This window comes from Rhinopithecus bieti, unplaced genomic scaffold (genome assembly GCF_001698545.2).
Source record: "Rhinopithecus bieti isolate Rb0 unplaced genomic scaffold, ASM169854v2 scaffold_51827, whole genome shotgun sequence".
NCBI lineage: Eukaryota > Metazoa > Chordata > Mammalia > Primates > Cercopithecidae > Rhinopithecus > Rhinopithecus bieti.
Window position 1 is genome coordinate 53,910 of NW_016820189.1, and position 10,170 is coordinate 64,079.

General features: G+C 49.3%; 1 long non-coding RNA gene across 1 annotated transcript; it reads left to right on the plus strand.

The window, feature by feature from the left end:
• Positions 1-293: 293 nt before the first annotated feature.
• Positions 294-10,170, plus strand: LOC108520321 (uncharacterized). The gene is made up of 2 exons (XR_001882881.1): positions 294-1,794; positions 9,126-10,170. It is a non-coding gene; the product is annotated as an uncharacterized LOC108520321 (long non-coding RNA).

Here is a 10,170-nt window from a genome sequence, read left to right on the forward strand (position 1 = left end):
GCCTGAGGTCAGGAGTTCGAGACCAGCCTGGTCAAGTAGAGTTCGAAACCCCGTCTCTACTACAAATACAAAAATTAGCCAGGCATGGTGGTGGGTGCCTGTAATCCCAGCTACTCCAGAGGTTGAGGCAGGAGAATTGCTTGAACTTGGGAGTCAAAGGTTGCAGTGAGCCAAGATCGCACCATTGCACTATAGCCTGGGTGACAAGAACGAAACTCTGTCTCAAAAAAAAAAAAAAAAAAAAATGAAATCGGATCCACCTACTTATTCTCACCCTCTGGGGAAGGCAAAAGTGAGAGTGTACACTATTTTCTTCATTTTTCTGGGGAAACTGAGGCCCAGAGAGGTTTGGTGCCTTTTTCGAGGCTCCCTGTGAATCAGGGACAGAGGGTGGGTAGCTGTCTGTAGCCCTGCCAAGAACTGCCACTGCATTTTCCTCATTTGATGTTCACCCCCACAACCCTTGTGAGCGGCCACGGGGATAAGATCGCTCCATTCCATGCAGAAGGGACGCAAGCAGTGTCTGGAAGGGCTTACAGGGTCATCTATCATGAGACAGAAAGCAAACATAAAGTGAGTTCATGTAGAAAACACAGAGGCAACAGACCCCGGAAACATCCCTTGACTTTTGCCTGGGAGTTGCCCTTTGGTCCACACAGAATCCACTGCAGGAAGAGGCCCAAAGTTTCTTCTAACCCTGTTGTCCTCTGTCTGTCCACTCTCTGTCCACTCTGTCTTTTCCATCTCTGCCCCTTTCCCGCCCTTATCCTCACTGTCTATTATCCCAGGGAGCTCAGATCCTTCTGTCTGCAGAGTGAGGACTCTACAAGAAGGCAAACCTTTTCTTGCTAATATGGACCAATTCTTACAGCAACACTTCAAAATTGATCGATGTTACAAACTCTTGTCTGTGTCCTTTACATAAAATCTTTCCCCCCAAGGAAGAGAGTAGGGCAGAGAGGTGAAGAGGAATGGAAACTCCACCACACCACCCCACTATACTAGAAAAAGCAGCTGTGTCTCAGAAACAGGGCACTCAGGCTCTCTGGCTCCCAGGTTAGAGAACAAGGCACAGAACAGCCCCTCCCCCAGAATCACCGGACCACCGACTTGGCAGATGCATCCAAGGGCACCCTGACTCCTCTGCCACGTGGATTGTTGATCCCAGCAATGACCAGCCCAATTAACAATGATGTCAGGCTGTTTGGGTCCAGATCATTCCTGAGCCATGAAACAGTTAAGAAATTTCCTGCCCCACTGGCTGCCGTGCTCATAAAGGTAGACCCACGTGTACTTCCTTGTGGCTCCAAGACGCGCCGGCTGGCTCATTTGCTCACACCCAGCAGGCAGAGAAGGCAGCAGCAGGCAGGACTGCCACCCTCCCATGCAAATCACCCCCGGGAGTGCAGCTAGGCTCCTCCCGCTCCTCCTGGGCAATGCTCCTGGGGAGTCTGTGGGGAAGATGCCATCCAGGGCGCTGTGTGCTCTTCCTGGTCCTCGCCCTCCTGCTGGATGCGGTCGGCCTGGTCCTTTTGCTGCTGGGGATCTTGGCCTCCCTGAGTTACTGGGACTTCTTCGTCTACACAGGTGCCCTGATCCTGGCTTTCAGCCTACTGCTCTGGATCATCTGGTATTCCCTCAACATTGAGGTGTCTCCTGAGAAACTGGACCTGTAGTTTGGTCATGGTAAGAGAAGGAGAGACGAAGGTGCCGTACGCAGACATGTCTGTGAACCTGGGGCTCTTGGGCAGCAACACGTTGCCGCTTCCACCTAGCAAGCCCCGCTGGGACAAGGTGAGTGCACATAAGACCTACCTGGCAGGGTGGCCAGAGAGGCTTGGACAAGCAGGGGCAAGACCAGGCCTGCTGAGACTGCATGAGCAAGTAGCCGGACACTGCGTCCCAACTGGGGATCCTGTGATCCCGGCCTCAGGTCCTGCTGGGGTGGCCAGCCAAGAGGACATGGGGCAGTTGTTTTCTCCTCTGGGCCATTTTCCTCACGGAGGCTGGGAAGAGAGTCTCAACAGCCCCTTCCACCCCTGATATGCCACGAATGATCCAGCCTACCAGGCAGAATGGGAAATTATCCCTTTAGCTTGGAACCTGGGGAGACAAAGACCCCATCTGGGTTCTCTGTTGGGAAGAATCTCTGCTGGGGAAAAAAGTCTTTAGCATGGGAGAGGATGGAAAGTTCCCCAATGACTCTTGTGCCCTTGCATGCATGAAGGGGTGGGAACTGGGCTATGGTAAAAGCAAACAGAGCAGAACCACCCAGAATGGCCCCTCTTATTCACTTCCTCTTCCACCTGCCCAGATGGGATACATGAAGGGGGGTAGGGACTACGTGCCTCCATGCTCACTCAGGGCACACAACTCCTCTCTCTGCAGTGTTCCCACTCCACCCTCACTCACACTCACACGCAGCCAATAAATGTGCCCAGCCAGTCTCCAAGACCCAGAAGTCAGGAGACTTTGGCTTCGTGGATTTCATCAGCTGAGTTGCACGTCATACCTCAGTCTATTGCGTGCAACCAAAGAGGCAGATAGTTGTAAGATTTTTCACATCAAGACAGAGTCCCAGGGATAGAGTGGTCTTGTCCTTACAACCCTGAATTAGAGATGGACAGCTCTCTCCAGGGGACTGAAGTCAGAGCCCTAGTTCTTTGGGCAGCCATACCCTCCTCCCCAGGTGGGCCCAACCTGCACGCAGGTGTTTCCAGGCACTCCCATTTCTTACTCCGTTACCAGAAGTAAGAGCAAAGGCCGTTGCTAAGTTGAAAGAAGGAAACAATGATTGTGTCTTTTGTGGGGCATTACACCTGACTCTCAGAACTCAGAGAAAAGAGCAGCAAACTTAGGAGATCTCAGTAGTGTAAGGTAAGCCCATACCTAGTAAATGATGTAGAAAGGGATGAGAAGTCAGTCCCACTCTGATCTTCAACACTTGTTAGCTGGGGGTGATGTTGGCCAGGTTGCACCTCTCCTGCCATGGGATTGTCATCTATAAGATGAAGAGAATAGTTCCAGCCCTTATTGCTGCAAGGATCAAAAAGAGATAAGGCAGGGAAAGGCTGTACAATTGATGTGGTTCTTACACCAGATGTCAAGCATACAAAACACATAATCTGGGATGAGTTAACTGACCCAAAGTCCAAATGTGAAGTACCTTGATGTCTCTCAAATTGGTAGTGGTGGGGGTCCACTCACACTTTGCATCATGAAACTTCAGAGCAAAAAGGGACCCTGATTTTTGTGCTGGTACGTTGGAATGTGTCAGGCACTGTGCAAGACACTGGGGATAAGAAATCAGACGCATGGACCAGGCACAGTGGCTCACGCCTGTAATCCCAGCACTTCAGGAGGATGAGGTGGGTAGATCACTTGAAGTCAGGAGTTCAAGACCAGCCTGGGCAACATGGTGAAACCCCATCTCCACCAAAAATACAAAAAATTAGCCATGCATGGTGATGTGCACCTGTAAACCCAGCTATTCAGGAGGTTGAGGCAGAAGGATTGCTGGAGCCCAGGAGGTACAGGCTGCTGGGAGCAGAGATTGTACCACTGCACTCCAGCCTGGGTGGCAGAGTAAGACCTGTCTCAATTAAAAAAAAAAAAAAAGACACACATGACTTGGGGGCTTTACCATCAGGTGAGAAAGACACTCACCAAAGGATTCACACTTACAGAAGTACAATAACAAAATCAGGTCTGCACTAGGAAGGAGAGGAGCATCCTCCCACAAGAATATTCAATAAAGAAACTGACCCAGAAGATGGAGTCAGGGAGGGCTTCCTGGAGGAGGTGATGTTAGGCTGAATGCCAAAGGAAGGGTGGGAGGTGAATGGAAAGTCTTTCAGGGAGAGGCAATGGCTTGGGCAAAGGCCCTGGGATAACAGGAAATAAAAGACGACAGGGAGATTGAAGGGCAGACAGCAAATGTCAGAGAGGGTTAGAGCTCTGTGGTAGACAGAGGCCAGGTCTCGCAGGGTCTCGAGGGCCTTCTGAAGGATTTTGGTCATTACTTGAAGAACAATAAGAATCCATTGAAGAGATATAAGCAGAGGTAAGGGCTTAATGTACTTGGACCTATGTTTCCAAAAGACCACCCCGGCCACAGTATAGATTATTATGGTTACGATTATTACCAGCTGAAACCCATTTTGGGAGCCAAGACAAGTGCCCAAATAACACAGAGCCCCCAGTGTGAGGCTCCGTGCCCTGAACAGCTTTCCCTCATTGAACAGAAGTTCAGTAGCCCAGCGTTGAAGAGCATGGGCCATACGTAGACTGCCTGGCTTGAATCCAGTTTTATTCCTTTCTAGCAACGTGACTTGGGGCAAGTTACTTCACCTCTCCACGTCCCATTACTCCAAATATGTAAAATGGAGATGGTGCTAATAATGGCCACTACATCATAAGGATGTTGCACAGATTACGCAGATTAATATTTTTCAGCACTATGCAAGCGATGACTAAATAAAGCATCAGTCACGACGCAGGTAGCCAGCATGTTACAGAGGGTGAGGCCCTGAAGCATTATGATCAATTCTAATGGCAATGTACAACATTATGATTTTTCAGTGGCTATGAGAATGGATGCTGCCACAGAATGCCAGGGTTTTGTCCTGGTTCAAAGAAACTTTGGAAGTTTTAATAAGTTCTTTATTGTATGCTTTACTGAACCTCCATCCCCTGACACATTTCAGGGATGGCCCAGAGTGACAGATTCGTGTGTGCTGAGACCTGCTGTTCAGGACGTTGCTCACTTATGGGGCTGCCCAACCCTCCTCCACCCCATGGCCTTGGGCGAGTCATTTTACTTCCCTTTAGAGTTAAAGATGTGGTTTCTGGCCAGGCGCGGTGGCTCATGCCTGTAATCCCAGCACTTTGGGAGGCTGAGGCGGGCGGATCACGAGGTCAGGAGATCGAGACCATCCTGGCTAACACGGTGAAACCCTGTCTCTACTAAAAATAACAAAAATTAGCCAGGTGTGGTGGCGGGCACCTGCAGTCCCAGCTACTCCGGAGGCTGAGTCAGGAGAATGGCCTGGACCCAGGAGGCGGAGTTTGCAGTGAGCCGAGATCGCGCCACTGCACTCCAGCCTGGGTGACAGAGCAAGACTACATCTCAAAAAAAAAAAAAAAAAAAGATGTGGTTTCTAAGGGAGGTTTCAAACTGTGCTCTGACAATGTCCCTGGAAGGGAACTGGTCCTGGGGTGAGGGGCAGAGTGAGGGGACAGGAGTCCAGCAGCCCTACCCACCCCACAACACACATTTCACCCAGAACAGTGGAGCTCTCAGCAGCTTTGCACATTAAACTGGCACATAAGACTTTACATGAACACAAGCTTCTGATGCCAAAAAGTATTTGAAAAGCAGCTCGTCTCAGTTCCCCTACAGCCTACAACCTTTGGTCTGCATGTCAACGCCAGACATATTCACGATTTACGGGTGGATTGTAACTGGCTTTGCCGGCTCTCTCATTCTCAGAACGGGGTAAAAGGGAAGAATGTGGGTTCCCTGCATTCAGAGCTGATGCCCACATTCCTAGCTCAGCCTTCAGAGGCTCTGTCAGATGAGGTTGAGGCCAGGCACGATGGCTCATGACTATAATCCCAGCACTTTTGGAGGCCAAGGCCAGAGGATCACTTAAGGCCAGAAGTTGGAGACCAGCCTGGCCAACATAGTGAAACCGTGTCTTTACTAAAAATACAAAAAATAGCCAGGCATTGTGGCGTGTGCCTGTAATCCCAGCCACTTGGGAGGCTGAGGCAGAAGAATAGCTTGAACCCAGGAAGCGGAGATTGCAGTGAGCCAAGTTCATGGCACTGCACTCCAGCCTGGGTGGCAGAGCAAGTCTCCATCCCCCAAAAAAGAAAAAAACAATGAGGTTGATAGGACCTGCCCCCACCCTGCCCCAGAGATGAGGCGGTCCCATGCTAGGTCAGGACAAGGCAGGGGCCTGGCTGCCCTGCAAGCCCTCCACCCACAGCCTGTGCGGTTCTCCAGAGACAAGAGGGCAGGGTGGCCGCTAAACTTCAAAGGCCCCTCCCAGGAAGTTTCAGGGCTGAAACCCACTTTTATGGTGGCTCACTTTTATAGACCAACTGTGCTCCGAGAGAGACAGGCTGCCATTTCATTTGATCAGTTGGTTGCTGTATTTTCAGATTTTTTTCTTTCTCCATTTTCCATTTCTTGGTCATTTCCTGCAGATAAAGGGAAGTCCCCAGGCTAAGTCAGATGAAGACTCTTGTCCTTTTTTAATAGGGTGTCCAAGACTACACACCCGAAGAATACACACACACCAACACCCCACACACAGGCACACACCCTCTTCTACTGCACATGTGTTCATGCACACACAAACATGTTCCCCCCACACTCACACCTACCACACACACACCCAGAAACACACACAGGAACAAACACACCTGCTCCCACACCAACCAAAGCCAAAAGGCATGGAAGGCTCGCAGCCTTGAGCCTTGGAAATTGAAACTTGTTCCTCCACTTAGACCTTTTCCAACAGGCAGCCTCTTCTCTCTGCCCACAGAGGAGGCCAGTGGAGCTGCCAAGTCAGCTCAAAGGTGAGCCCAGTAAAAAGCCCTCCTCTCCTGCTCAATGAGTCCATGCCCCCATAGACATGGTGCCAGGGCTGTGTGGAGGAGCAAACATTTCTCTAATCCCTCCAGGGATTTTTAATCTAAGGCAAGAGATAAAGCATGTGCATGGTACTTCACAAAGTTTCCACAGGAAAATGCATTGTGGGAGATAAGCACAGTCTTGCCAGGGCTCTGAAAGCTGAGAGGAGGCACAGAACCTCCTGGCTGGGGAAAGCGTGCTGTATGTGGTTCTGGCCAGGCTCCTGAGGAACAGGTAAGAACGTGACAAGCAGAGATGGCACAGAGACAGCAGTGGTGGGTGGTGGGTAGAGGGGCAATCCAGGGAAAAGGAAGGACTACAGAAACGAAACAATTAGGGTGTCCAGGAAAAGCTGAGCAGGCACATTTGACTGTGGGCCGGGGTCTTCAGCGCTGGCTGTACAGGACTTTGATCACCAGATGAAGATTCTGACACTAGGTGAGGAGGGAGGAGCCTTCAATGGCATTGCATACCAGAGAGTGGCATGATCAAACTTAGCCTGTAGAAGAGTAACTCAGCATCATGTGCAGAATGGATGAGAGAGAAGCAGCAGAAAGACATCGAGGTCATTCAGCAAGCTCAGATGGCAGGTAATAAAAGGGCTCAAGCTGAAATGATGGCCATGGAGGGGAGAGGAGAAGAGCAGAGACTGCATGAGTGGAGAACAGCCTGTCCTGTTCCACAGTGGGTCAGGGGTGGCATTGTCAAAGACTTCAGAAAGTGCCCCATGGGCATGGAATGAGGGGGGTCAGAAGAAGGCATGAGTTTGTTTACAATGATTCATATTCTTTTGAACATGCAGAGTTTGATATACAAATGATGTATGAGCAGAACTACCTAACTGGCATTGAATGTGCAGATTTTAAACTCAGAAGAAAGATCAGATGTGGAGGGACAGGTTAGGGGTTAGAAACATGTGGATGAGATTACAGAGGGTGAGGAGGTAGAGAGAAAAGGGATTGGGAGAGTTAGGAAGGAAGGAAGGAAGGAAGGAAGGAAGGAAGGAAGGAAGGAAGAAAGGGAGGGAGGGAGGGAGGGAAAGGAAGGAGGGAGGGAGCGGGGGAAGGAAGGGAGGGAGAGAGGAAGAAAGGAGAAAAGAACACTAAGATTCACTGAACCAGGCCCTAGGGTTGCACATTATCCCATTTCACCCTGTCAACAAGACCATGAGGAAAGTATTATCATCATCATCATTATTATTCCCCTCTCTTACAGGGAAGGATAATAAGGTGTGTGGAGGTTAAGTAACTTGCCCGACATAATGGAACTAGGCAGCGATCAAGCCAGACTGTAAAACCAGCTCTATCTGATTGTAAAACCAGGTTTACGCTCTTTTCATAAGACCAGGGGTAGGCAACTACAAGCTACCAAGTCTGACCCACCTCCTCTTCTTATAGATAGTGTTTTATTGGAACACAGCCTGGCTCATTCACTCTCATATTATCTACGGCTGTTTCATACTAGAGTGGCAGGTAACACAGACCATGTGGCCTGCAGAGCCTATGATATTTACTACCTGGCTCTTTACAGAAAACATTTGACATAGCCCCTGGCCTAGCCATGTATGTTTCCTGTAAGAGCCTGGTCAGGACCTTGAGCCATGCCTGCATGTGGGGAACGGGAAAAGAAAGGCAGAAGGAAGAGCCCAAATGGAAGTTCCCAGTAATAATAAGGAAGAGACGTTATGCCAGTGGCAAAAAAGACAAAGAAGGACATATTATCAAGAGTAAGGGGAACTGACCATCAAACGCTTCAAAGCCACCAAAAAAAAAAAAAAAAAAAAAGGCTGAAGCCTAAGGAAAGGCAGCTAGGCAGACCTGGCAATGTGCCTTTCTCAGTAAATGGTGGGGACAGAAATCAGATGATGCTACTTATCGGGTGGCTGAAGATGGGTGAGGAGCGAGTGCAGATTCATCTTCAAAGTATTTGGTGGTGAGATTAAGAGGGTAGGGCAGTCACCTGCTGGCATAACCGTGCTAAGGTGGGAATTTTTAGGGAAAGGATATAGAATATTGAGCAAGACAGTAAGTGGAGGAGAGGAAGGCAGCAGAGAGGAAGAGAGGATGCTGAAGTGATAGATGAAGATGAGCCTGTGATCACATCCAAGGTGGAGGTTGAGGCAGAATCCAGAGAACAGAGAGAGGTAGGCATCAGCTTTGCCTGCAAGGAAGGACAAGGAGAGGGAACTAAGATTTGATGGAATCTTGATATTTATTAAGCCAATCACTTATTTTCATGATCTCATTTAGTGCTTACAACTCTATGAGTGAGGGATTCAAATTTCCATTTTGCAGGCAAAGGAAGCTGAGTCTCGTGTGGTTTCAGGGCTAGCCCAAGGTACCAGTGCCATGGAGAGGCTGCTCTAGGATTCAAACCTATGTCTGGCAACTCCAAAGACTATGCTGGTTTCACACACACAGGCTTGAAATTGATGGATTTGGGTTGGGGGCTGATCCATTTTATCTTCCTTTGTTCAACACAGGTCCCATCTGATGGAGGAGAATCAATTCAAGGAGATGCCCTCCCTTTACAGCACACCCTTTAACAGCATCTAGGAGGAACGAGACGCTGCAATGCTGAGGCTTTCAAAGTATTTACCAGGATGCCCGAGAACGGCCGTGATGCCAGGCTTCTGGCAGGTTCCAGGCTCCATCACAAGCCCAGCATCTCTGCACCAGATCTGACATGGCTGCTGCTGTCCCAGCTCTTTATGAAGGGCCTGAGTAGCTATCAAGTTTTTATGGCAAGAGCCCTGCCGGGGTCTTAGACACCAAAAGAGAAGTCTCATCCTTTGCAGTTCTTTGTGTGAAGAAGACCTTTCTTCCTTTTAGAAAAACAATGAGAACCAAGCACAAGCACCAAAGTCCAAATGGGATCTCCTGTGAGCACATGTCAAGCAGGATTGTTGCTATTTCTCCTCATTGGCTCTTTGGACAGACTGTGTGAGCTCCTGGAGGGTTCCACCCTATCTACCCTTTGATACTGACCAGTTGGCACATGCTGACATATTCCAACGTGTTGATTGCAAACGTGAACGTGCAGACAGTGCTGTGGGCGAGAGGACTCTCTCCTCCTCAGTGGGGCCACACTTGGCACTATTAGTGCAGCTCCACTTGTTTGCACAGTCTGGCCATGCAATGGCTCATATTGAGCTTTTAGCCAACTGAAACCCCCTGCGTGTTTTTCTGACAAGCCAGTTAGGCCTCTGCTATGCTGTCCTTGTGTCTTTCATTTGAGACCTGAAGGCCAGGACTGTTCTTATCTTAAGTTACAGCTGGTCAAGTGCAGCTCAAGGACAGCAACACTGAGAGTCAAGCCTCATAGGTTAACCACATAGATGTGCTCTGCTTTGTGACCCACCAGAGCCCGACCTGTCCCACTAATTTATATTTCCCCTGGTCTAATTTTGTACTTTTTATTTATATTTTGCCCTTAAAGTGTATGTGTCTCTTATAAGCTGCCTCCGATCTTTCATGGTACAAGGTGGTTACCTAAATAAAGAAGGAGATTTGGCCTTTGTTTTCATG